Source organism: Dermacentor variabilis, chromosome 2, assembly GCF_050947875.1.
Source record: "Dermacentor variabilis isolate Ectoservices chromosome 2, ASM5094787v1, whole genome shotgun sequence".
NCBI lineage: Eukaryota > Metazoa > Arthropoda > Arachnida > Ixodida > Ixodidae > Dermacentor > Dermacentor variabilis.
In genome coordinates, this window is record NC_134569.1 from 27,668,346 (window position 1) to 27,696,164 (window position 27,819).

Below are 27,819 nucleotides of genomic sequence, written 5' to 3' on the forward strand. Positions count from 1 at the left end.
GATTGCAAAGGACGCTCTGTTTCCAAAAATAGCGCATCGCGCACGGCGCTGGTCCCGCTCTTCGTGCGCATCGACTCCCGGGAACTCGGTCGAGCGACCGGCGACGGACTGTGTCGCCGCGGGCGGAAGTGGGCGGGGCACCCCTGGGAGATGGCGGGCGCGCGAGGGAGACAAAGGAGGCCACGATGGAGTCCCGTCTCCCTTAGCCCTTCTCCTTCTTCATCGCCGTGGTCTCGCTGCTGCTCCGGGGCCGTAGTGAGATGCCGCGCTGGACGGGCAGGGAACGTTGCGGGAAGGGACGACGGCGGCAAAACGGAGCGGAGAGAGCGCCACATGGCGTGGCCTGCCCGGCTGCGGTGGCGAAGGCTTCTCCGCTGCGCCGGCGCGGGCCGGTTGCATAAGCGACTGCGCTGGCCTCCCGCCTCGCGCTCTTGAGGCTGCGCCGTCGCGAGATGAGAACGAACTCGTCCGCCCGAGTAATAAAATGCGCGCGTGTCAGGTTGTGCGACAAAGTCGCGGGCACGAGCGAGCCATCCAAGGGTTCCCTCTTTCTGTACCTGCACGGAACTGAAGAGATTATTGATTGATTGATTGATTGATTGATTGATTGATTGATTGATTGATTGATTGATTGATTGATTTCAGCATCCCATAGCTACATGACCGACGGATGGATGGATGAATGGATGGATAGATGGACTGTTTGATTTGCAACGGCTGAGTGTAGATAAGCCGCGACGTTTCGTCCTCGACTCCGACAAGATTATTAACAAGAAAATGCGGAACCTGTGTGCAAAAGAGAAAGGCGGGACGAAACCTCGCACACGGGTATACACTTACATACAGAAATTTACAATCTAGGCGTGTGTGGATACGGTCCAAGTAAAGAAAGAATGTTGTGCGGAAACCATCAACGATGATCGTCCATGCAAGCAAATAAAGTTCTTTCATCCACACGCAACTGCCGCTGGTCGGTGAAAACGTGTATGGAGGGGCTTTATAAGGCGAATAGAGCCCGAACGAAAGACTAGTGTGGCTAGAAGTTCTAGCCACCCGACGAACGACGGAGTGATTCACAGGGCTGCTCCCACACTCCCTTCCCCTCATTCCCCCCTCTGCACACAACGTTGTTGCACGAGAGCGCTTGCCCTTTCTATCGGCGCCTCGGCATTGCCATTCCGACCGCCGACCACCGACCGCCGCCAACCCTAAAAACGGGTGAAAGAGGCGAAGAAAATGATTCGCTTTAAAAATTCTTAGGGATACACGCTGTTGTCTCCAGCAGTCCGGCTTTTGAGTGTGGCAATGGACGAAGGTATGGGGGCCTCGATGGTTCAGTGACTGTTTTCCAGGTGGTTGATGTACGCCCCGTGGACGGCGCAGTGACAACACCATCATAGATTACTGACCCACCGCGGCCGGTCAATGAACGTAGAACATGGGCTGTTGATTGTTGACCGCAGGGTGCCATGTCCAAGAGTGGAATCAGTGGCTACGTTTGCGCTAGATCAGAAAATGGTACGTGTCGTGCTCCGTTTACTGTTCGCTCTCCATATGTACTACAAGTTACTGCGAAAGCCAAAGTATCGCACTCTTCCGCACCAAACTGAAGTATCACGACAGGTAGCGCTGTGCCATCTTCCCTCTCAGTTTGGTTTGGTATTCCTTCAATGATGGCGCACACCCAATGCGCGCGATTGGCCAAGGTTTGGATGGTATTAGGAGAATTCTGTTAATACTGAAATGGGCAAAATTGTCAGGAGGAAATTAATAAAAATAACGTATGAATAACTTAAGAGTATCCTTCTCGACGTTCGAGTTCGTCCTCCTCTTCTCTCCTCGCGCTCCTTACACGGATTTCATTCAAGTCCCTCGTTGGTCATCGTTTATTTCTCCCTCGTCCGATCGCCCGCGCCGCCACCCGCCAACGTCGTCGTCTTTTTCTTCCGCCCGACGCTGTTGTCCGGTGCTGCCATCGTTCTGTCTGATTTCGTAACCTCTTTCGCTATTGGCGACTCCACCACACCACAACGTCGCCCTTGACTGACTCATCACAAGTACCACAGCCAGGGAGGTTAACGATCGCTGAGCTTGGCTGGCTACCTGGCTGGAGCCTGGCTGGGAAAGCGAGACTGGTAGATGACGAGGAGTAAATCCAACTTTCCCCGTGAGTAAGAAGCAGCAGCAACAGCTCAGAAGTCTTCTCCGACGACACAAAGACTGCTTTTCGCCGTCATCGAGTATTCGACGAACACCAGTTGCAAAGCGTCGCACAATAACCGAAGAGTGCGCTCGACCACTCCGCCAGATACCGAGTTTCGACGCGAGAACGTGAAGCTATAAGGCAACAGGTTGACGAAATGCTGCGTGACGACATCATCCAGGCGTCGAAAAGCCCGTGGGCATATCCTGTAGTCTTGGTGAAGAAAAAGGACAGAACCCTGCGTTTCTGCGTCGATTATTGTCGACTGAACAAGAGCGACCGCGAAAAGATCGCCTTCATCACGCCAGACGGCCTCTATGAGTTCAAGGGCATGCCATTCGTATTGTGCTCGGCGCCTGCAACGTTTCAGCATGTCATGGACACGGTGTTAGCAGGATTGAAGTGGCAGACCTGTCTTCTTTACTTGGATGACGTCGAAGACTTCGCTGAAAATTTTGACGAGCACCTTAGGTGGCTTGCGACACTACTAGAGGCCGTCAAATCATCAGGGCTCACTCTGAAGCCGGAAAAGTGCCGCTTCGCTTATGACGAGCTGCTGTTCTTGGGCCACGCCATCAGCAGATCTGGAGTCCGCCCCGACCCGCAGAAGACAGCTGCCATCGCAAAGTTCCAGCAGCGCATCGACAAGGAGGCAGTACGTAGATTCCTTGGCATATGTACCTATACTACAGGTGCTTTGTCAAAGACTTTTCACGCATCGCTGAGCCGCTGACAAATCTAATCAAATGTGATGTCGAGTTCAAGTGGGAAACGCCACAGGCCGACGCATTTTAAGGACTCAAACGACGCATGCAGTCGCCACCGCTACTTGTGCACTTAGATGAGGACGCCGATAGAGAAATCCACACTGACGCCAGAAGCTTAGGCCTTGGTGCTGTCCTAGTCTAGAGAAACGAGGGACTTGAACGGGTGGCAGCTTACGCTTGCCGGTCGCTGTCAAAAGCGGAAGGCAATTATTCTACGACCGAAAAGGAATGCCTCGCCATCATTTGGGCTGCAGCGAAATTCCGTCCTTACCTATATAGCAGGCCGTTAAAGTAGTCAGCGACCATAACGCATTGTGTTGGCTAGCGAATTTAAAGGACCCTTCAAGACGACTGGCGCGGTGGAGCCTTAGACTGCAAGAATATGACATCACTGTAATCTACAAGTCCGGACGAAAACGCTATGCTGCCGATTGGCGATCGCGCGCCCCCATTGACCCGCCGCAAGATGAAGAGGGTGACGACGCCTTCCTTTGAATAATAAGCGCGGAAGACTTCGCTGAATAGCAACCAGTAGACCCGGAGCTAAAAAAAGATCGTCGAGAATTTATAAGGGAACGCCCACGTTGTCCCCAGGGCATTTAAGCGAGGATTGCCTTCGTTCTCGCTTCAAAACAACCTACGCGCGTAAAGAAGAACTTCTTACCAGTCCGCGCCAACTACCTTCTTGTTCCCTCAGTGCTGCGTCCAGAAGTACTGCACGCCTGTACATGACGATCCGACCGCTGGGCACCTCGGATATTCCCGGATGTTAGCGAGGATACAGGAAACGTATTACTGGCCGCGCCTGACCGCCGACGTCGCCTGTTACCTCAAGACATGTCGAGACTGTCAGCGATGCAAGACCTCACCGACGAGGCCTGCGGGATTACTACAGGCGATCGAGCCTCCTTACCGACCATTTCAGCAGATCGGGATGGATTTATTGGGACTCATTCCGACGTCAACATCCGGAAATAAGTGTATCGTCATGGGGACAGACCACCTCACTCGCCTCGCTGAAACGAAACTTCTGCCGAAAGGTAGTGTAGCAGAAGTGGCGAAATTCTCCGTCAAGAACATCCTGCTACGACATGGCTTCGCATAACTCCTCATGACCGATAAAGGAAAGGCCTTTACAGGGGAGCTTACCCAAGCCATTCTTCAGTTCAGCCAGACAAGCCACAGGAGGACAACGGCTATATCGCCCTCAGATGAATGGGCTTATACGGAGCGCCTGAATAAGACCCTCGCCGACGTGCTAGCAATGTAGTCCGTCGACGTCGAACACAAAACCTGTGATGCCATCCTGCCGTACGTAACCTTCGCTTACAACGCGGTGGTGCAGGAAGCAACACAGATCACGCCATTCAAGCTGGTTTACGGCAGAAACACGACGACGACTCTCGACGCCATGCTACCGCACGTCACCGACGAAGAGAACCTTGACGTCGCCACCTATCTCCAACGCGCCGAAGAAGCCAGAAGACAGCTCGCGTGCCTGCAGATCAAGAACCAGTAGAGTACCGACAGCCGACATTACAACATTCGACGACGCTACGTCGAGTACCATCCCGGCGACCGGTTTTGGGTATGGACGCCAATGCGCCGACGAAGACTTAGCTAGAAGCTTTTAAACCGCTATTGCGTACCCTCCCAGATCATTCGAAGCATTGGCGCGCTCAAGCACTCAAGCAGATTTCACTGCGCTTGCTGTACGAGACACACGGCGAACATCATCATCTATATACTGACGCTTCAACCACGGTGAATGGGTCTGCAGGATCGGTGATCTTTCCTGCAAAAACCTCCACCATAAAGATTCGGCTATATCACCAGACTACATCGACTGCCGCGGAGCTCGCTGCTATTCGTTGTGCACTTCGTGTAATTTCTCATGAACTGCCCAAGAAATTGAGCGTGTTCAGTGACTCCAAGGCTGCTCTTCATTGTTTGGTTTCTGCCTTACGCCGTGGACCCCACGAACAACTATAGTTCTAGAAATCAGACTGCTGCTTCACCACCCCGTCGTGCAAGGACACGACATCACGTTACAGTGGATTCCAAGCCACTGTGGCATAATGGGCAGTGAACATGCCGACGCAGCAGCACGATGTGCACATGAGGAGGGCTTGGAAGACTCCATTCCATTCTCAAGAACAGACGCTGCCACGGAAATTCGTGTGCTTGCAAATGAAGCCATCAGAACTTTATGGAACACACCAAGCTTGAAGCACACACGTCTACACCGACTGGACCCGTCCCTTCGATTTCGACCCCATCTGGACCATCTCGACTCGAGGCAGCAGTATTTTGCCGACTGTGGCTTGGTGTCACACAAGATCTTTCGCCTTCCGAGTCGGTATGGACGAGAGCGCGGTTTGCAGTTACTGCGGTGGCGAGGAGACTATAGAACATGTACTTTGCCACTGTCCTCAATACAGCGCGCACCGGCTGCCACTAACGACCGCGTTGGCACGCCTTGACGACAGGCCACTTTCAGAACAGTCAGTCTTGGAATGTCGACATGAACTGTCGTCGCACCGAAATTCAGTCAAGGCTTTGATGACCTTTTTACGTGGCACTGGCCTACTAGAAAGACTATAACGATCCCATTCCGTCCCTTTTCATTTCTTTTTCACGCTTTTATTTTTGTCAACGCTCTTCTTTCCGTCTTTACTTCCCCTTTCCCTTGCCCTATAGTGCAGGGTAGCAAACAGGAGGTTTCAACTCTGGTTAACCTCCCTGCCTTTTTCTCATTTGCATATCTCTCTCTTGGCGCACTCGACTATGAGGTCGCGCCAGGCGGCATTTCGCTATCACAGCGACGCCGCTCACAACTTGAAGTAAGCCATGTTGTACGACCTAAGCCGTTCAACCAGCACTAACGAACTTTGGGACTTTGCATAGCTGAACTTTGGACTTACTTTGGACTGCGTTACCTTGGGCTTTGTTTCATTGTGTGTGTGTTTTTCTTTTGTTACTTTTGCTTAATAGGTGTTCTTTTATGTTTATCTCTTCTGTTTGTAGCATCGGGACTATGCTTTTTGAGAGGGAGGCATTGACACGGTGGACTTGTTTATCTTTTTTGGGTGAGCGCTTTTCACCGCTAACAAATGTTATTGCTCAGCGCGGGACGCGCCCGCATGTATCGGAAGTTTCTGGAATGTTATCGACGGTTCCGCTGTCACCGAAGCTTGTAAAATCTGATAGCATGTGCGACGCGAATTTTGTAGAACTTTCTGGGATACACGCGGGCACCACCGATTACTCTGGAACCTTCGATGACTCGTGTATAGAAGCCGACGTGCTTGACCGGAAGATCACATTTCGGCGATCGCCGACCGTGTTCGCCGCCATTGGTGTGCTTTGAGTGTAGCTTGCTTTTGTGGGCACAAGTTCGTCCAATAAAAAGTTTCGTCATTCACAGTTTTACCGCTGTATTATTCACCGTCACTACTACGTGACAATATGTATATATATGTATGTGTGTGCGTGTATGTCATTCACAGGTACCGCTTAAATACATCAGCATCTTCCTCTCTTCTTTCCCGTTACATATTACTTTCAGCATTTAGTTTGTTTAGCGTTATCCTTCCAGGACGTGATCATCTGATATGTATCCTCGCGTGCTGCCAGCGCATCAAAAGCTGTCGGCAAGAGCGCTTTTCTTTTTTTGCGCTCACAGGCCGCGTTGTCTTGCGTCCACGAATAACGCATAGTTGCCAGCAATCATTATCTCTGTGCTCTGCCTACTTTTTATTCGGAGCCATTGACTCGTATTTGAGGGAGGTGTTCATGATGTTAGACGGCGCAGTTACAGAACGCATGCAGCATGCGACACTCACAGCCATAAACGAGTACGTGGTGGCGGATTGTCTTTTGCTAGTTCTGCCGTGAGCCCGTCCCTGTAGATTCAACCTGCGAAGCCGGTCGAGCGCTGCGCAACACGACGACAAAGGACGGCTTCCCGCTGCTGCAGCGCCGCAGCGGCCGCTGTTGCCGGGTTTCCGACGGAGGCGGGTAAATTTTTCAAGTGAAAATAGGGAGGACAAGCGTGGACGGGGTAAGGGGGAGAAAGGAGGCGGAAAGTGGGAGAATGGCGAGAGGGCCGTCTAGCTTCGTACCACCACTGGAGTAATGAACTGAGAGAGCAATGGACGAACTGGCCCGGGAAGGAAAGGGCCAAGGCAACCGAGAGGTGGGAGGGGGAGTGCTGTGTGGCGTTGGCGGAGAGGGAAAGGAGCGAGGGAGCGTTTACGAGTGAGAGGGCAGTCAAGCCAACAGGCAACAGGGAGCGAGAGTCAGTTTGGGAGGCGACATGGGTTGCTACAGTCTTTGTTTTCAATCGTCAAGGTCGCCCATTCCCTTGCCCGTGAATGCGCAGCGTAGAACATGTGTTATCGCACGCATCCACAGTTAACGAGAAATTATAATGCTAGCAACGTTAGGAGTTCGCGTGTCCCTTTGAACGTCCTTGAAGGCTGTTCGCTTTCCCATGTCGCTGGTTGTTTTTGTCCCTGTTTTTCTAAATACGGTGCCTTGAAACAAACTGGGTGTTTGAGCGACGACTGTAGCTAAGTGTCAAGGATAAAAGTATCAAAGATATTATTTAGAGAATTAATTTTTTTTTCTGACACCGAGATTCATAGTAGTTAGTGGTGGATACCAGAATTTGTGCATGGTCTGCCGAATTCTTATAGTTCACTTGTATCGCTGCCGAATGTCCGCAGTTTGATTTGGGTTGCTAGGGCTGACTTACGGTAAATCCGCGCAGCCTTCCGCGTGCGTTTGGATGGCCGTGCGGTAACCTTTGCGAGGTAACCGTTTAGTTGAAGATTTGAGAAAAAGAAAGAAAGAAAGGTGAGTTAGATATTCGTAGAGATATTGAATGAGTGTTATAGGAGTTCTCAAACTGCAGTCCGAGGTCATGGTTGTGAGCTACGGATGTTTGCCACACATTCGCCCAACACATTGCGCATATTGCGTTGAGGGAGAGAAAACAGAGAGATAAAAGGCAAGCAGGTCAACCACAAAAACGTCCAGTTTGGTACCGTAGACGCTGGATAAAGAAAACAAAAAGCTGAAGGAGATGGTGGGAACGGTTTATCAGTAGGGCGCCAGTTATTCATGCAGGTGGGGCTGAAATCTTTAGCCTTACCGTAAGCGTACTACAGTGTACGGAATACCTAAATATCGGAGAGGTAGACCCTGTCACATCAGCTTACTTGCTAACAGGTAGAACTGCTTGTCACCTCGACAAAACAACTGTTGGCTGAAATGAATCACTCGTGACGCGGGCATGTTCCCGCCCCCTGCACTTTATCTTCAGTTTACACTCGTGGACCGTGATTTTCCTTTTTTTTTTGGCCTTGGATCTCGTTCCTCCTGTTTTGTTCTCACGCTCGTTCTGTAGCGTTATTTTCCTGCTTTCCTTTCTTTTTTTGTCGGCACGCTTTCGCACAGCGTTGGCTATAGGATTTGTACACATCAGGGCAATCCTTTCTCGTCTCTCGCTTCCTTCCAGCATCGCTCTCTTCTTGTTCTCCGCCTTTATCCACAGACTTCCGCCTTTGTGCGTGCCCTCTGCTTGCGGTTTACTATAACTTTTGTGTGTGTGTGTGCGCGTGTGCGTGTGTGGAGGGGACGAGGGGGGTGCTATTCTGTTTGACCCTGTGTGTTTTGTTGCCATCGTCAGTTGTCGTCGTCGTTGTTGTTGTTACTTGAGGATGGAAACGGCACGTACCCACGAGGAGTGAAACAGCATATTTGCGCTTCCCTTCTTCTTCTGCCCACAATCAAGCGCTCGAGCGAAGGTCCTTGGGGCTTGTTGATGCGCTCGTCTGCCTCGCAGGCGTGGGCGCGTGTCGATGGTTGCTAGGCGACGTAACGAGGTTATTTATACCTGTTCCATGCTCCCACCCGCTCTTTTGTGTCCGCTTCGTAACCCTGAGCCCGTGGTACATGCCGTTTTGTAAGCCGGCCCGCTTGCGCTTTCATTGTTTTGTTTTTTTGTCCTTCCGGTTCCTTCCACGCGCATATGCTTACATCAGGCGGTCATGGCACCCCTCGTGTCACAGTCCTTACCTTGCCGTGATCGCCTATCTTCTGTGTTGTGATCGACAATCGATTTCTGTCATCGTATAGAGAGAGAGAGAAACAGAAGAGAGGAAAGGCAGGGAGTGTAACCAGACGCACGTCCGGTTTGGTACACCGCACTGGAGGAAGGGGATATAGGGATCAGAAGAGAAAGAGAGAGCACAGTTTCGCGCACATTCGAAGGTTCGCCCCGAATCTACAAATGGTCGCCAAGACCTGAGGTATTGCAATAACGCTGATAGTTTAAGGTTCTTATACCCTCAGTTGTGCAATGAATATGTGGGCAAGCGATGAGCAATAAACCTGATCTCTAAACAACTTTATTCATCTTCAGCATGTATCAAAGAAACTTTACACGTGACGTCTTGTGCGTACTCCTTCATTCCGGTGTGATGTGTGACCGTCCCAAGTACTGGACGGTGCTTTCGGTGCTGTTAAGAACGGCCCAGCTGAGGTGCAAGTGTTGCCAGCCAGTTGCGACGATGGCGGCGTCAACTTTCAAGAAACGACACCTTTACGCTCTAGCCTCGTCGCCGTTGTGACTGAATGAGTTCGACGAAGCAGGCTTTGTGCCGCAGCACGACACCGCCAACCGGGTTGGCCGCGAGCGGGGGAGTTGCCGCGGGAACGTCGTCGGGGACCCCTTCCCACGCGCCGACCAAGACGCAGGACAATGGCTACCCGGCCGCGCTGCGAGGGTCAGCTCCGAGTTCTACGAAGTCCGTGCGACGTCGGTTCCGGACCGGACCGTGAACCTGTGTGTGTGTGTGTGTGTGTGTGTGTGTGTGTGTGTGTGTGTGTGTGTGTGTGTGTGTGTGTGTGTAAGCCGTCCCGGAGAGAGGCGGCGTGTTACAATGACTGGACGAACGTTTTCCGTCCCCTTGGAATCAAGGGGGGACCGAGTGTTTATAAACCGCTGTTGTGCGGATGCTCGACACACTTCCTTAAGCAGTCATGTTAGACTGAGACACTCTCTCAAGCAGTCGTGTTAGACTAACGTACTTTCTCTCGCAGTCATGCTAGACTGATGAACTCCATGTAAATACTGTAAATAAACCCATATTCCTCGTTCTCGATGAGAAGCAGTCCTTCCCTTCATCAACGTCCTCAGCGTGGATAAGTTGGACGACGGCATGGGCCAGCTACCTTCGAATTCATGCCGGACTGCAATCTTGACAACGGGTTACGAGCGATGGGGTTGAGCCCCCAATCCTGAAAGTGCTATTTCCCCTAAGAGACGCTGTTTGTGTGCTTTGCACGTGATCGCGTGTAGTGTTTGTTGACATTTTCTTCTTGCGTTCTTTTTATCTATTGACATCTGAGTAATACATTTCGGTATTGCGGATATTCGTATAGCCGGCTGTAACGAAACCTGCGTTCCATTTTTCTTGCATCTAAAAAAATATCAAAAGTACCAAATCTGTGGTAGTGTGATTCTTGACGCATATGATAACGAAACGAACACGATGACAGTATAGCAACGAAACGGGGAGCTTTTCTTTGAAGACATGAGAAATTACACTTCCTTGACTAAAGAGTCGCCATCGTATAGATTTCATTTGATTTTATTTCACGCTGGGAATGGAGCGTGCCCATTACGTAGAACTGGTCAGGAATCGAATGGAGACAGGAAATGACGTGCTGACTATAGAGCGAATGAAGCAGGCAAGATACGTTTGGGCAGGTATTTGTTTCGCGTATCTTTGTCCTCCATTTTTTCCATCCTCTTCGCGTCGTGCGCGTTCCTTTGCCGTTGCTGTTCACGAGAGTTGTGTTATGGCAGAGGGTTTACCTTTTAAACTGTGGTAGCGTTTTTCATCCAGATCTCTTGCCGTCGTCTCGTCGAAATCTTTAACGATGCTTACGTCGCCGCTGTCGCGTATTTGAAGCGTCGCGCTCATTTAGCTTGGCGTATACCCCGATTACCTCGACGTTTCTTCGAAGTTACTAATGGGAGGGAGACAGAGAAAACCGAGAGAACGGCAGAGGGATTAGCTGGAACTGCGGAACTTCCATTTCGTAAGCATATGGCCATGTCCAGGCAGTTCTTGTTCCCTTTTCTTCTGCGAGCGTCGATATACGTCCAGAAGGATGTTTGCTCCGTAGCCTAGGATTTCCTTATCGGTTCCAACTGATTGCCGTGATAAATTTGACCGTTTCTGCTTCTGTGCGTGTGTTTGCTTTCTACCCGATTAATGTTCCCTTTGTTGTTCGAATATTAACGTGCAATTTTGCCTTTCTCGTGTCAGTTACTTTTAGTGAGCGCTAGAATTTTCAATTCTAAACGTGGGCGAATATTAACTTTTTCGAATACGAATCGAACACGAATAGTACTTAAGTGTGAAATATTGAATTGAACATCTGATAGTCAAACACAGACGGTACCACGCCCGTGGTACCACGCCCGTACTGACTAGGGCTAAAAATACAGCCATCAATGACAAAGAGACACTTTTAAGGACATGATCACCAATTCTCATTAAAGATATGCATGTATAGCCTATCAACATCTTTAGAGCCTGGTTGCAAACAAGCTCTCCTAGAATGAATGGCTCCGTATATGACTAGCTTTCCAAAGCTGATAAATAAATGGTTGCCCAAAACAGATCAAATCTGGTGTCGAATAAATAAATAAATAAATAAATGTTGTTGAAGGACCTGTGTGCAGTAAACACATGCAAAAGAGCCTGCAGCACAGAAAAGAAACCTAGTTGTAGCGTAAAAGATAAAACTTCACCATGACTAGACTACCGAAAACTAGATTATAGACTACGAGCAAAAAAAAATAATAATAAAGGATCGCTGGCTGCCATGTAGGCTTCCATTGCGAAACTGAAAATAAGGCGTGCATTACCCGTATTTCTTGTTCCTGCATTGCGTCGAAAAGGTTGGTCGCTTGCTCATCTGTGCTGATATTTTGTGTAGCAGACGGAGAACAGTAACAAAACTTAATTTAACACTGTCTGTTGCGAATGATTTGTTTAGTCTCGAATAATCGAAAATACTGAATAGTTAGTTTTCGAATACGAATAGGAATAGTTAGTCCGTAATATTTTATTCGCATTCGGAACAGCGAATGTTCGATCGCACCTATTCAATCGCTCTTGTCACGTCGGATCATTCATTCGACTCTCTGTCGATGCGCCATAATGGGTAACAGGTTTAAACAACAGCGACATCGACCACTACACTGCAGCCATACCTGGGGACACCGTACTTGTTACTTTTGTTTATAGTGCTCGTAGGGTTCGTGGTTATTTTCCTCTTGTTTGCTCCATCTTGTTGTATTTCCTGAGCAGTTTTTAAAACACCCGGGTAGCCGTCCTTAAAGAGCCCTGTACGATCCTATATTTCTTGAGTGCGTGTGTGTGTGGAATTCGCGCTGCCAAATTTGCGAGCAGGGAGCTGGGAAGAATGAGTAAAGGTCGTGTATGTTCAGCACTCATCAGTTTTGATACCGATGTCAAACAGTACTATAAATCTCTCTCTCTCTCTCTCTCTCTCTGTTCATTTTATTTTTTTCGTTTTTGATGAAATGCGTACTGATGCTCTCGGCCGTGCCTCACTCAGAAGGTGATATACGTCACAAGAGCCTAGACCGCTGTAGAGAGAGTTTTCTCCCCCACTGTCTTCTTTTCCACGCGGATTAGCATGCGGCTCGGAAAACAACAGAGCGCAACAGAAAAGATAATAGAAAAAAAAGCATATGAGAAAAAAGAAATGGAAAGGAAAGCCGGAGCGTCAGAGAGGAGGCCGAAGCGTCGGCGTTGATTAGCGCAAAACGCGGCAAGCCTGTTTTGCTCGTCTATAAACGGCAACGGGACCGAGCCCCGCCGACGCGCTTGCGTCTATATACCGTGGGAACCTCGTCCCAGGCCCGGAGACACGAGTGTCTTTTTCTACGTCGTAGTCTCTGTATTATTATTATTATTGTTATTATTATTATGTTTGTTTTGTTCAGCGCCAGATTCTGTTTCGCGCAAAGTATGCCTGGGAAAATGAAAAAGACCTGGTAAAGGTACCTGGTATATATATATATATATATATATATATATATATATATATATATATATATATATATATATATATATATATATATACTTTGTATATATATACTTTGTATATATATATATACTATATACTACTTTATATATATATATATATATATATATATATATATATATATATATATATATATATATATATATATACTGAGGCTGAAAAAGGCCTCAGAGGAAGTTATCTTTGTCATTGACAGACCTGATTATCAGTCACACATAGTGATCCATTACAATACAGTTTTGCAAAAGCTTTTTGAAGCGTGTCGCTGAACTGAGACAAAAAGGTTGCTAAAATTAGATTCCCACTTAGTTTTAGTGTATCTTAAATGACGCAGGCGTTTGGAACACTATACTCTGACTTGAAGTAAATCAGTTGCCTAGACGTTTCAGGTTTGTGTGATATGCGTGCAGGTAGGTGACTGATAAACAGTGAATATACCAACAGAATGTACATGGCCTTTATTTATTTATTTATTTATTTATTTATTTATTTATTTATTTATTTATTTATTTATACTGTAATCGCCAATGCGCATTTTGGCAGAGCGGATTATGAACAAAACAAGTTATAAAATTTGCAAAGATATAATGAATACTAGACTTGCCAACCTTAAGAATGCGAAAAGTACTACTGCCGAAGCCAAGAAATACCAAAAGTTTTGTGAAGTATACTAGTTGTTCCATTAGTCACGACGCACACTGTTCATTAAAAAAATTACTTCTAGGGACACTTCAAAAAATGCATAAAAAATTCGGATAGAAATTATTCGCTTCAGAGTGAAACGGTAATGTTCATAATGTTTATTCGTGAAATATCCACGGAACGGCGGCCAAAAGTTCACCTGTCAGTTTAGTGGTGGCGCTTCCACCCGTAGGTCAGAATAATCTAGCGGGTCCAAAAAGTAAGGCTTTGAAACATCGCTCGACGACTATATATTTGCACCCTGTTGACATAAGTTCAACCTTACATAGGACGCAAATGATCAGTCGTAAAATGATTGGAATCAGTACGACACTCATAACCAAGCTCTAGAAATCGAGCATTCTACGATAAAATCGTAAAAACTGGCACACATGAAATACAGCCGCAAATCACAGCATACAGTAGAAAGAAGAACACGATTTCAGCACACTAGTTCAGAAAAGAAAGATTCAACACTTGGTTGAAGAAATTTATCATAGTTATACTGTTACAATCGTTGACAACTCTCAGAAAGAAGGAATACTTGCAGTAATTAACGCATGTGCGAAAGGGAGTAACTGTTAAATCGTGCCTTTGTCTGGTGGCATATATATTCGGATAAGAAAGAGACTACTTTTGGAGTATCAGTGTTGTAGGGCCCATATATTAGCCGGTAAAAATTAATACGGGAAAAGAGCTTCCTCGGGGACAAGACAGGTAAATTAGCCTTGGCCAAAAGAGCTGCTATTTAAGAGCGTCCCAAACTGTTATCTGTAAAGCGGACATCATTTTTTCTTGTATTTTCTCTGTTTTGTCAGTATCACTTTCAGTCTGAGAGTTGCAGATTACAAAAGCATGGTCTGCTAGTGATAAGGCAACAGCTTTATAGGCTAACAACCCAAGAGCAAGGGTTGATCATTTTAAAGTTTTTCGAAGAAGGAGCATTTTTCGGGTTGGGTTAGCTGTAACATGGTCAATGTGCTTTGACCAATGAAGAGTGTTTTTTTCATCCAATGTCCTAAATATCTAAAGCGAGCTCTTTTATCGAGAAGCACACTATTTGCACCAAACCTAAATTGTATAGGTTTTAGTTTCAGAGTAATAGTCAAAGATCTTTCCGAAATTGGTTTCCATTTTCCAGAATCGGCATCTTTCAATAATCTTCTGGAAATCCTGATTCAGCTTTTCTCAATCAGAAGAACTTTTGATCTCCGAGCAATTACACAATCATCAGCATACAATTTAAGTTTAACTGAAATATCTGTTGTTTTGTCATTAGTGAATATGAGCAATAAAAGCGGCCCAAGCACGGATCCCTGTAGGACGCCATGGTCTACTGAAAGTCGTTCTCAAGAATTACCTTTGTAAAAAACATATTGCTGCCAGTTTCTTAGGTAGGCTGACAACCAGGTTATTAATTGTTTGCTTTTGAGGTCTTGGTTTAGTTTTATAAAGTGACGTTTTGTGGGAAACGTTGTTTAATGCTTTGTTGAAATCCATAAAAATTGCGTTAGTTTGGTTACTATTATTAATTGCTACTGCGAAATTATGAACGGTTTCAGTTAGCTGAGTATATGTTTAAAACATTAAGAAACGCGTGTTGATATAGTACTAATATATTTACATCACTGACGATGATTGTTTAGATTCTGTGTTTACTTTCAGACCGAAAGGTGATTGCTAATAGAGCACCAATTCAAAGGAACAGAAATAATCTAGATTTCCTAGCTTGAAAAGGCACTTAGTCTACATTGTACCTAAATATTTCTGGTTCCCGACATTCGTGATTGGAGAACTAATTCTTCACCGTATGTTGTTAACATGGCGATGACAATAACCTAAGCTTTATACAGGTCAACTACCACGCTTCCGCCCTTGATCGATCTAAAAGCCGCCGTGAAGTATTAATTGGTCGGAAAGCGGTGAGAAACGGAAGGCGATTTCTTCAGATTCGCGCGAACGACCTCAACCGCTCCGAGATCTACGCCTTTCTATACACTGGACCTGAACACGATATTTATTGCAAATGATTTTGGGAAATGATTTACTGCTACGCTTGCGAATGTACTCCAATCGAGTGCATTTACTGATGCCTCAGGACCGGCGGCGTTTCAACCTACTCAAATCTGTTTTGCAGAGAATAAGCAAACAATTTTGTGAGCACAATATGAAGACTGATTGACCTCTGTGCTGTGAACCACGATTGCAATGTGGAGACTGCCGATGTGAAAGCAACCGTTGCTTCATCATGGTCATGGAGCCTATGCGTCATACAACGATTTTCGGCTTCCCACATGTAGATTTTGAATAATGAACTCCGTTCTAGCAGGCAATTTTTGAAGCGACTTTCCTAGTTTCTAAGTCACTAAAATGTCGCTAATTGTTTATTCAAGTCGCCAAAAAGTCACAGTCGCTAAACAGACAAGAAAGTCCCTAAAGCTACCGACAACATAGCTTAAAGGAGTACTGGCACGAAAAAAATCGATCTGGCTTTTTTCTGCTTTAATAAGAAATTAATGACTCAGTAGTCACGCCACGAAGCCGCATTTACTTCAGAGCTTGACAGGTAATTATTTGGAGTCTTGTCTTTAGCGGCCAGCCCAAGTTTCGGTTTCAGACAGCAACAAGATGGGCCAGAGAAGGAAAGTAAACGTAGCTGGGCACGTGATCGTAAAAACCTCTGACGTAGACCTGACGCGCACGCCAGTGCGCACGCTGGCGCGCGAGTTTCGTGTTGGTAGTTCGATCGTCTGCTACGCCTGCACGTGCTTTGCGATGTCCTGGCCGCCATCGTCGTCGTCCTTGTTTTCATCGTCCAGCGGCGACGATTTCCTGCAGGCGGGAGACGTTGTCGTATTATACACGTGGCCAGTCACATTCTATTCGACCCGCTAGAAAGCAGCGACTCGGATATTGCGGCCGACGACAGCTAGTACGAGCCTCAAGACCCTCTCATCGGCCATGTTCAGTGGTAAGGCACGACAAATCGGCGTCGAACGTCGTGGCCTGCACGGTATTTAACACGACAAAAACTGCCACTTAATTCTGCAGTTGCAGCGACACGAAGAGCGCCCCACTGCAAGCAACAACTGAGAAGAAGGGCTCATGCAAGCAGCATGGCAGCCAACGAAAATTCGTGACGTAACGTTCTCTCGGTTGTTTACAATCCTTCCTCGATGTCGATGTGGCGAGGTGCTGCGTTTTGCGGTTGGCTGCGCGCATGTACTTTAAAATCGATTTTAGATATGTTCCAAGCTATATTCGGCGTTGGTATTTTGCAGACGATGTGTGTGGGCCCACATAAATCGATCGCACGCGTTATCTCCACCGCAATATTTTGCGCCTGTACTACTCGTTGAAATGGCAACACTGACTACAGACCGGTAAGTAATATATATATATATATATATATATATATATAAAGCGGATTTGGGGTTTTCATAGATGGTTAGGTTAGAAGACCCCAAGAAACGCGGGATGAAGCAAGCAGCGGAAGATGGAACTTCCTTTGGAACGCCCGACTAGGGACTGCAGCCCGACGACAGGCCTCCTCAGCGGTGCAGGAGTGCTAGGCGCGTCGCGCAGACGACGCGCACCGCGAAGAACCGTGCTCTGTTTAGTGCGGCCGGTCGGGCACCAACTGCAAGGCCCAAAACACTATCCTCGCTGGCAAAGCACGGAATACGTCGTAAGAAAAAAAGAAGTGAAAAACATACTTGCAGGGTTGCTATTCTGAAAGACAACTTCGCCTCTGGTTGTTTTGTTATATTTTCCCAGTCGCCGCTTTCGAAAGGGGGGAAGGGAGGGGGAAATGGCATACTTCACTCCCCCCCACTTCTGACTGTGGGGGGGGGGGGGGAGCGGCAGGCAGGTGCCCTCTCTGTATGTACGCCTGTGTAGATTTCGATCTACTTTGGTGGTATTTTGGGTGATTTGCGTGAGACATCTATAGTCTGCGATGAATGGAAACACTTTATATATTTAATGCTGTAAACGAATACGCTGCCTTGAAAATATTGTGAGAAGGCAGAGAGATCTCAAGTGCGGTTTGCAACTCTCAACGTGAACCATAATCTCTAGAGAAAAATTAGCGTGTCTCCTCTGTCTGGTTTGGCCTTTTTCATCGTTGAGGAAGTGTATGAAATGAAGTACATTGGTACAACATGTTGCAGTCTACGAGACAGTGGATTATGGCTTATAAAAGCAAACAGACCCCGACGAATAAAACTTTATCATTCGTCCAAATTGTATAGCAGCGAGCCGGCTGAGGCTGGAGTGACAACGAAAAACGGTTGCAATACACTGCCGATTGAAATTAATTAGTGGGTAAATTATGGGTTAAAGTGGACGAACTACACGGAGCAGAGCAAGAGGAATGGACAAAAGGAGCGCTGTCCTCTCTGTTCCTCTTTCCCTGTGTCGTGTAGTATGAGCTGTCTTTGCGCTATGTACAACGCTAACCAACTATAGCCCCGTTTTCGCTTCTTCGAGCTCCCTAAAAAGCGGCCACACAGAAAATGAAAATTAGCTATAGCGCAAGCCTGACCTATCCGCTATTTCAGTGTAAATCCCTGTGATATCCGCACTTTTACGATTTGACCTTAGCGACAAGTATTGCTAGCTTTTTAGTGTTGACATACGTTCGCGAATACTTTAGGGCCACTTTGGTCCCGCCGCGCATATGACAGCGAACGTGCGTGCTGTGTGGTTCACTGCCCACCAATTTATTTGAGTGCCTCGCGTGCGCTTGGCGACTTCGTTGCGTCAGACACCGCTTCGTACCTGTGCCATCTTCGCCATGCAGAGTAAGGGGGCACAGTCCGTCACGCCAGTGTTGCCACTGCGAGCAGCATTTGCGCTCACACCGACCGACCTTTCTCCGAATGAAACTGCACTCGTCGCGTGCCTCTTAGATTACCAGTGCTTGCCCGATTGTATATGCATATATAGTGCGCACACAGGTCGGGCATCGTGTCTTCAGCTACTGTCGTAGCACGCTATACGGGAATGTAATAACCCTCTTTGGTTAGCGGATGGATATGGATCGGTAGATGTTTGGTTTTAGTATAGTTTGACTTTCTACTGCTCTGGTGGCATATTCCACTATTGATTACCTCACCCGAAGACCCACGCGCTTATACTTCCACTCGGCTCCGCACCGCGTGAAGTCGCTTGAGCTCAAGATCATCCTCTGTGACACAGGTACTTAGTCCCATTAAATATTCGTTCTTCAAAAAACACCTTTTTTGAAATCGTGGCCACATGCGTCGCAAGCTCAGAGGGCGATAGCTGCATTGCTGCGTTGTTGTGCAACTCCTAAAGTCGACATACTGTAATCTCAATGTGCACCTCCGCATGAACGCACCTCGAGTGCTCTTTTTCTTTCTTTCCTTCGTTTTCTCCCTTACCTCCCTTCCTCCTGCGCAGGGAATAGTAATCCGGACGTGCGTCTGATCGACCTCCCTGCCTTATGCGTAATTTCTGGTTTTTTGCAATGTATTGCTATCTGTATGGGCGTTCTCTCTCTCTCTCTCTCTCTCTCTCTCTCTCTCTCTCTCTCTCTCTCTCTCTCTCTCTCTCTCTCTCTCTTCTGGTTTAATTCGTGAGTTAATCATCTGCGCTTGCTCTCCATCTTGCGATTTCGGCTCACCAGCAACCCCACACTGTAAACCAATTTACGCCCTTCGGGGTCATTAAGGGTGCAAATTGGCGTACAGCTCACACCATTACACCCGTAAAAGGGTGTAAGGGTGCAGCTTACAGATAGAAAGCGCCTTAATGGTGTAACTTGGTTTGCAGTGTACTTACTCATCACTTAGTCTGCAGTGTTGTTCAGATTAACCGCAGGCCGGTGTTACCAACGGATGTTTCAAGTGGCGCGTACATTTCGCTTCGCTGGACGGATGGACGGACGGACGGACGGACGGACGGACGGACGGACGGACGGACGGACGGACGGACGGACGGACGGACGGACGGACGACCGACCGACCGACCGACCCGCTGGCTCTTGCCATCTTCTCGCTCTCTGGATCAGCTTGAGCTGGTCTGGTCGTCGAGGGCCGAGCTGGACAGCAGTGCCTCCCATTGCTCCCTCGTAGTGTTGGTGTCGGGGTGTTCTGTGTTCTATGCTGTGTAGTGTGCACTCCCACGTAATGTGGTATAGGGTTGTTGTGGCCCAGCACCACGGGAATTCGTCCCTGTAGGCTGTGGTGTGTATGCGATGTAATATGTGTAGGTTCGTGTAAGTGCCTGTCTGGAGCCTATACACCAGGCAGCGGCATCCTCTGTCTTTGCATATCGATGGGGTGGTGGATATCGCAAGGGACTCCCTCTGTGGTAGTTCACGATGGCTGAATACTCGAGATCGACAGGGTCCGGGTCTTCTGCAGCCGTCGTGATGAGTGCTCGGTTATGCCCGAATCCTCGAGCTGCTCTGTCGGCCTGCAGGTTACCCGTGATTCCAGTGTGGCCCGGTACCCAGGTGATGGTTTGAGTGGTGATGTCCTCAGGGTCCCCCTTGAGTATTTGGGCTAGGACTTGTGCAGCACGTCTTCCGATTCTTCCCTGTATATGAAGTTGCGGCAGGCCTGCTGGGAATGCGTGAGGATCGTCAGTGGTTTGTTTGCATGTTGGCCTTCGCGGATGGCTGGAAGTTCCTGAGCCAGATTATCAATTTCCTGTTAATGAGCAAACAGGCAAATGTGTTTTGGAATTTGTCGCAGAAACATCAATAATTTCGGAGATTTATAAAGAAATATACGTATGCGTATTTTAAACGCGTAGGATGCGCGAGGTTAAAACAGGATTACGCTTTCAGATGTGAGATGCATTCAACTACTATGTTTGCATGGCTCAAAAGTTGCGATTTCGGCGGTCTCAGTAACTGACTTGCAATCCATGGGGTGCGGCAAGACGTAGCTGCAGCTCTTGAGACGCATAGCACACTGTTCATTGTTTTCTTGTTACTTGTGCCGTTGCGAGCTTTCGCGTACGCACGTTTAGAGCTGAACAGAGGGAACTCGCTGAGCCGCGGTCGCGTGGCCACTGTCAGCTGCCTGCTGCAGGGCGAGCTTACAACACCCGCGTCCGTAGTTTCACCATCATCCTAATTTAGAAAGTTTCAGTGCCCCATTGTATGTTCCAGTTTGCAACCTGTCAGTCATATACCGAACAGCCGAGTTGGTCGTTTAGTAAAGCGGCGTTCGGAACGTTTCACGAATTCGAACCCGCGTGCTGCTGAGAATTATCACTGAGCGCGTCGACGGTGCTGTTCGCGCACTGCCTGGCGCTGACGCTCGGCGTCATTACGCGCCTCTCCCACTTTGTTTGCTGCTCGCAACGAGTCACTTGCAGGGCAAACCGACACCTTATGAAAGGGCGCACGCTGAAAGCGAGCCCTACCTCGCGCCCGCAGGCTCGCTCGCAATAAGCGTAAAAGAACACATGCTGCGAAACATGCCGCACGCGCTTGGATGCATAGCTTGCCGCATAGTTGATCGGCACAGGTTTCCAGCGTCCGACCGCGCGCTTTGTGCGAAACTCGTGAAGCTCGGGTTGCGCACAACCGTCCGCTCCCGGGCCTGTGCCGTACAGCGCATCTATAGATAGCGCTCAGTGCACCGGCAGTACATCGAGCGTGTTGTTTGCCGCGCCGATTTCGCCACGGATCGTTGACGGCTGTTTTCCCGGTTCGCGCTGCTCCACCGGTCTCCTCCGCGTGATTCTGTCGCCGCCTTTTGTCTCTGCCGCGCAGCCGGTGTGTCCGTGTTTGTGAGAAACCGGGTTGCGCGCGCGCTGCAGCCCGCATTGAGCTCCTGCTTTGCATCGCCTCCTCCCATCATGCCCTGTCCCCGCTGCTTGCGATTGTGGCCGCGGCACCTGTCAGTGACACTGCGGTAAACGGCGGTGCTGGCGTCTGGACTGGCTTCTTTCGACACCGCCAGAGCTGGCGTACGTAAGAGGCTCGCGCCTGACGTTCTGTGGGACGCAGTGTGTGGAATTCATGACGCGAACGCTGATCGGACTTCAGCTTCTCCGCTGTATGCGAATTGTCTACAGGTGCACATAGTTTGTTTCGCTGATAAGCTATAGGGCAAAGGAGTGGAGGTTAGGGCGGCTGCGCATAGCCAAGGGAAAAGAAACGAGTGAAGTGTACGTGGGCCAGTCGACAGTGCTCGTAACAGCCGACGCAGACGTGCCTCGTTCAGCGCAATGTGCCTTGGTTTCGAGGGGCAGGGTGGTCACCTTTAACTTAGCGAAACGCTTGAATGGTTCATACGCGCACGCCCGCCCGCCCGCCCGCCCGCACTCACTCACTCACTCACTCACTCACTCACTCACTCACTCACTCACTCACTCACTCACTCACTCACTCACTCACTCACTCACTCACTCACTCACTCACTCACTCACTCACTCACTCACTCACTCACTCACTCACTCACTCACTCACTCACTCAAGAAAGGCAGACAGACACACAGACATGTACGCGCTCATTTGCGCACGCAGGTAACGCCAGCACTACTGTCTGCAGTCAAGGGAGACGTTTTTTTTTTAATTTGTATTACGCAAAATGCCAAAGGCATTGCAGAGGGGATGTTTGAGCAGGGGCTGGGAAAGGCAGTTGTACTAACCTTGATACTAACACCAAGGCACCAGCGTAATTACAGGCAGCATTACATCTTTCTCTGCCTATATACAAGAAAGACCACATAAATGTTTCAGGGCCCTTAAGTGTTTGCTTTGCTGCTGTTGCATCGTCAGTTCCGACAGCATAGAAAGTTTGATTTCAGAAGCACCGGCCATTTCATAGCGAAGAGCTTACTACAGAGTACTTTAATAAGAACGGTAAGAAGACGACAGAGAAAAAAAACATGAAACAAGAACAGACGCTTCGGACTATTTTTTGCTGAGTCTCAGAAAAGACCGAATCGGAAATTTAAAAAAGAAAGGACAGCAAAAAAAAAAAGAACAGAAAAATACCACGCCATGAGTTTATACGCAAGTTCCAGTCGTATACGGTCACACAAGGCTGTAAATAAACGTGTTCGATTCTTCTCTCCGTCTTCCTCGTTCCGTCGACTTGGCATATGACTCGTGAAAATATCCACTGCTGGCACCTCTATGCTCTGTAATTGCTTTGGATGCGCGCAACAGCTGCGATATTATTTTCTTGACCCTGACACGGGCGCGCCTGAAACCCTTCCTCGAAATGATGTTGAGTTCTCCGTTCCAAGCTGACAAATGTCCGCGTGGATGAAAGTTAGCGCGCGTGCGTATGACGTTGTGCGTATGACGTTGAATTGTGCGCTTGTGTTGGCAGCAGCTGCAGCTCGCCGAGTAACTATACATTGTGGCCGTATTCTTCGCGCACGCCACCGAGTCTCGCAGGTCCTGCATATGCAGAAACGTGAGATTTCCACAGTGCCCATAAGTGGTGGCTAGCTTGATATACTGAAAGTGCACATGCTCATGTTGTAAAACAAGTTACACCCTTAAAACTGAATAAAGTTTTAAACCGGCCTATAATTCACACCGTTCTACTCCTTTTGTGTGTAGGGTTTAATTGTTTACGTTATAGGGCCGATTTACATCCTTATTCAGTTTTAATGTTGTAAATTATTTTTCAGTGCACGCGTCTTTTCCCTTCCGGTTTACGAGCGTTTTATTGCACTGCACTTACTGCTAGCCTTGTGACAATGGCTCCGGCCGCATGCATGTACAAACCTTTGTACATTTAAGAAAGAAAGTATTTAATGCAACAAAAAGCTCTTTCATATAGCGAACAACGCAAGAGGCGCGAAGGAATGAGAAGATGACAGAGGCGCTCAGTAGCAGCAACTGAATGTTTTATTCAACTGGGGAAAATATTTTGCGTCAGAAAATTTAAACGCAATGTACCGCACACGCGATAGAAATAAGCGTCGTGGTCATCGACATCATCGAGGCGGCATGGCGCCAATAAGCAATAGGCCTGAAATGGCGATACAGCTATAGGGCGCACATGGGGAAGTATATTTCACGACAGCAGCGCGGCATGTAAAGTCTATATACGCGATACAGCTAATGTAAGACTCAGTTAAACTTTCCGTGAATTCGTGACCTGCTTACTATGTACTATAGCTGCGTGTGCGGAGCGCGAGTGCGTGTTTTGGAGCGAGGTAAAAACTTGGAGGACGCTTAAGCTTCGCCTTTAAAAGTGGAAAGCGATAGCATTCAAAGATCTCTGACTACTACTCACGCTTCCTGGCAGCTGCAGCTTATGTAACCGTAATGTTTACTGGGAAACGCTGGTGGCGAACGCTATGGACAAAGGCGAGCTTTTTGGTAGAAACTCGGCCTCTTGTGTGGGGCCATTCTAAAGGTAGTGCACAGCGCCGCGCCAAAAAAATAAAATTAATTAACGTTCAGATTTTGTTATAGTTTCGCACTTTCAATATATAACTCTGAGAAGACTTAACATAAAAGACATGCGCTGTCGGTGTTTTGTTCCATGATATTTCTTTGTGGGCTGTCATTCTCAAAATTCTGATGAATAACTTTGTCAAGAATGTAAGACAAAAATCTGAGCAACATGAGTGATGGGATGGTGTGGCAATATAACCTGCATATACCGCATGTCATATAGCACGGTGTGGCATACACATGTACCTAAATATATACGGAAATTTTCGCTCACGGACAACTCCGCCGACGCCTGTACCGGATTTTCTGCGACACGGGGCCCTTAACGCTGTGGCGTGAATAGGCACCTAAATCTAATTGCTTAGATTTAGGTGCCGAGTGCTAATCGCATTAATACACCCACGTGCCACACGTGGGAGCATCCGCTGTGTCATCGAAGAAGGTCTGTCGGCGCACCTGATGTGGGAGGTGTGATGACATGCTAATTATTGGCAGGTAGTCGAACGATATAGCAATACTGTAGCGGTGAAAAAGGCCAGCTGACTAGAGACGATGAGGACAAAGTTGTATGGTTTCTGCCACTGGTTTCCGGCGCCATGTTTCAAAGTTTCATCCTGAACCTCCTAAGTTTGGAACTAAGTCTAAACCCTTTTCATAGAGACACTGCAATATTGACTTATAAAATGGGTTGTCCATAATCCATCTTTCATAGTCTTCAGCTGATCACTGTTCGATCTCACACGTTTAAGTACACTTTCGCGAATTGTTTTTGTCCCAGAGCACGTCCAGAGTAGATGACGAACATCCGCTCCAGACGCAGGAGCGGAGCGCTTCGGGCGTTGGAATATGTCTTCGAATGGTTGACCCCATGCACAAGTTATGGCTGGTGTAAGGGCCGCCCCGGCCCGAAGTCCATGGAGAGAGACTTCCTCCACCCGAGAAAGGTTGGGGAGAAAGGAGCACATCTACACGCGGGAGGATTAGAGCATGCGTGTAACGCCGGATCTTTTACATCAAACCGGGGGGTACAACAAGGTTCCGCTCTAGCACCGTTATTTATTGTTGCCTTCATGCCTCTAGCGTGTTATAAACTATACAGGACGTTGATAACATAAGATTGCGCATTTACGCCGACGTACGACGTCAAACTGTGGTTCACTCACACAGACCCTGAGATACGGTGTGAACAAGCGCAGAAAGGTCTTGGTGTTTTACACCAATACACGCAGGCTATTGGACTCCCGATGTCGACATGGGTTTTCGGGTTTTCGATGTCGACGATGGGTTTTCGGGTAATGAAAACAGAGCGGGGGTCAGAGGGTAGGGAAATAGGAGGGGTTACGGCTGTCGAGAAAGAGTGAGCAATGCGTTCCGTAAGGTCATTTTTTTTTTCATGACCATGTGCCTGCCACTGCACCCAGTGGTCAATAACGTTCACACGGGCAGAATTCTGAAATTTGTGCATCTTCTCACAAATACGCAACGTTTTTGCTTCTTATTTGAGATGCTTAACTGCGCCGAGGCTATCGATATAGATGTGGGCTTCGTTGATGTTAGGCAAATTGGCAAGGGTTTCTATCGTGTCGCGTATAGCCTGCAGCTCAAATAATAAGAGGTCTGAAAAGTACGTTGCATAGCTGCGAGTGACTTGGATCGCGGGGTGTGTCGGGCTTCATAAAGCTATTTGCCCTCTTTTTGAGTTAACCGCCGCGTTCGTGTGTATCACACAACTACCCGCAGGTACGTTAGTTTCAGTTGCTGCAGTCGGTTGCACCCACCAGCGGAGCTTTGTCGTCTCGTTATTAGTTAGTGATGTATACTTCTACGGTAGAAGATTGTCCAAGTTCATTGTCATGGCACAATATCCATAGAAATAGGAACGGAGCGCTGCATGCGATTGTCGGTATGTGGCATCTTTTCAGCTTTCGTGCTTGCTGTCGCCGCTTAATTAACAAGCTCAGAAATGGTGTCAAGCTGGGCGTGCTCTTGTAGCGTTGGCACAGGGAGGGCCAAATAGCTCCCATGCATGGCACTTTCTTTGATAACCTCAAGCTTGTGCCACTGTTGAGCAGACAGTCGCGAGAACTGCGCTTGATACACATATGATGCGAGGCTGCAGAATGGAGCGCACGAGGCAAGAATCCACGTCGTTGGGAGCCCCACCACTCCGTGGCGCAATTCTTCCAACCAGCTGAACTGTTTCTGATGATGTTTTGTTTACCTTCTTGATACACTTCACGCTAGACCCCGACTGGTTAAATTCAAGGCCAAGTACACCGCAGCTCTTCAGTCTCAGGAGTCAGCGATGAGACAGCCTTTACATGGAAGTGGCAATCGCAAACTGACTTTCTGCGCGGTTTGTTGGCAAACATGTATTCAGCGACATTTCTATGTCGACATCGGGAGTCCAATAGCCTGCGCGTATTGGTGTAAAACACCAAGACCTTTGTGCGCTTGTTCACACCGTATCTCAGGGTCTGGGTGAGTGAACCACAGTTTGACGTCGTACGTCGGCGTAAATGCGCAATCTTATGTTATCAACGTCCTGTATAGTTTATAACAGGCTAGAGGCATGAAGGCAACAATAAATAACGGTGCTAGAGCGCAACCTTGTTGTAGCCCCCGGTTTGATGTAAAAGATCCGAATTTCCGCCCGTCTACACGTACAGAAAATGTTCGGCGGGATAAGAATGAGTGCATCATTTTTTTCACCTGAAAATAAGGCGCAATGGTGGCGTCTTTTCGAATGTAACGGTAAGGAAAGGGAAGGAATAAAACTCGAGTGGAGAAATCAAAGGCGATCGAGTTTGTGCGCGTTCACGATGCGACATCGATGTGTCACTGTTTGCGTGACTTCCGTTGGGCCTTTCTTTCTTTCTTTCTTTCTCGCGTAAGCATGTGATGGTACGCCGAACGCTTAGTAAACCTAACGGAAGCGCTCGAGATTTGACATTTCGGTCCGCACGACGTTTCGTGCGGACCGAAATGCCAAATCTCGAGCGAGTCCGCGATGACTCCTGTCCGATAAAGCGTTTTCTAAAAGGCGCGCTTGTTGTCTGCGTAATCGTCACGGCTGGTGCATCTGGAGGAATCCAGTTTGTTGTTTACGTTGTGGAGATACCGTTGTGTAAGTGTAATCAGTCAGTCCGGTCTTGTGCACGTGAGTGCGTGATCTTCTTCGGTGCTGTTCCGTGCATGTTGGCCGTCGTGTGTCGCCCCCCATTATCATCGTTGCAGAGCAAATATCTCAAGTACCGCATTTTTCTCTATACAGGCTATACTCGCTATACTTTCCCTCGCTGAAATTTCTGCGTAATGTACGCAGCAATCGCTGCGCGCTCCAGGTCTGGTGGCTGGCAATTTTTATTGTGCAAGGACGATACAGAGCTTGTCCAAAGCGGCTGAAAGGACGGTGTGCAAAGAACGCGAAGTATGCATAACACTGGCAGGTCCTGTGCTTGTGAGTAATTCAGCGCTCGTCTTGCGTCACTCCTGTTCTTTGTCACGTTTTTGTTAAATATGTCTTTAGAGGAGAGGTTGGCGTTTTCATAGACGCCGGCCACTCCCCGTGCAGGGCAGGCAATACTGTATAGAGGAAAAGC

General features: G+C 48.1%; 1 protein-coding gene across 2 annotated transcripts in view; it reads left to right on the plus strand.

Moving 5' to 3' along the window:
* Nucleotides 1–27,819, plus strand: part of HDAC4 (histone deacetylase 4) — a 308,518-nt gene that overhangs the window by 30,822 nt on the left and 249,877 nt on the right. The window lies entirely within an intron of this gene.